The sequence below is a fragment of the Orycteropus afer genome, unplaced genomic scaffold (assembly GCF_000298275.1).
Source record: "Orycteropus afer afer isolate SDZICR_OR568_19922 unplaced genomic scaffold, OryAfe1.0 scaffold00122, whole genome shotgun sequence".
NCBI lineage: Eukaryota > Metazoa > Chordata > Mammalia > Tubulidentata > Orycteropodidae > Orycteropus > Orycteropus afer.
In genome coordinates this window covers 3,659,926-3,661,084 of record NW_006921709.1, presented here as the reverse complement: position 1 = coordinate 3,661,084, position 1,159 = coordinate 3,659,926, and positions in this window count along the sequence as shown.

Genomic DNA, 1,159 nt, shown 5'->3' with positions numbered 1-1,159 from the left:
CAGGCAACACTGGAATGGGTTGATATTGCAATATTGAGTCTGAAATACATATAGCAGGTGGCAGGCTGGAGACTAAAATTTCTATACTTCACTCTTTTTTTTTTATTGTTCTTTAGGTGCAAGTTTACGGAGCTTCACTCTTAAGGCTAAATAAAGTCTTTCTTCTCTGAAACACTTCATTTTTTTTCTCAAGGTTTTCAATTGATTGGCTAGGGCTAACCCACATTATTGAAGATAACCTCCTTTACTTAAAGTCAACTGATCGTAAATGTTAATTACATCAATAAAGTACATTCACAGAAACATTCAGGCCAGTGTTTAACCAAACAAATGTGTACCTGTAGCCTGGCCAAGTTGATACATAAAATTAACCATCACAGTCAGTGTAGTAATTAAAAAGAAAATAAGATAGAGAGAAAGAAATAAAGAAAGAGGTAACCTATTTTATATTTTTAGCAAGGTATCATGATTAAAATACTTTTCTTTATAGTGATCTGAAGTATGATCCTGTTATTTCTACTAATCCTTGTTCTGTTCTCTCATGCTTCCCCTTGTTTTCTTCAAATATCTGAGGACAGATAGTTATTTCCATCTCTTTGAACTATTCCTCATATAATATGCTTTCCAATCTGTCATTAACTTGGTGTATCTCTGCTGTGGGCGTGGGGTTTTGAGTTTGCCCAGATACCTTTCAAATGTGGCTCCCAGATATAAGCATCATAGCCTAGATGTGATTTCCCTACCGATAGTTCCAGACTGAAATTACCTAACCCTTTCCAACAGCCACGTCAGACTACTGGTTTCTATTGAAATGTTCTTCCAGCCAGGTCTCTCTCATCTGACTCTCATACAATAGATTTATTGTAACATGAGTGTAGTAATTTACATTTCCATCTATTAAGCTTCACCAAGTGTATCATCATAACAGTTCTTAGTGTGCTCCAGTTTACAAGCACTTTCACAGACATTATCTCATTAAATCCTCCCAACATGTTGATTTTGACCATAACTGCTGCTTGGCCTATATGACCACTCCTAGTTGCCATTCTTTCCTGGATTTACCACTAACAGGGGAGTTTTTGATACAACTGAAGAACTGTAGTAAGTTGGAGTAAATTTCCCCTGAACACACAGCAGACTGTGTAGAACAGTGGGCTTG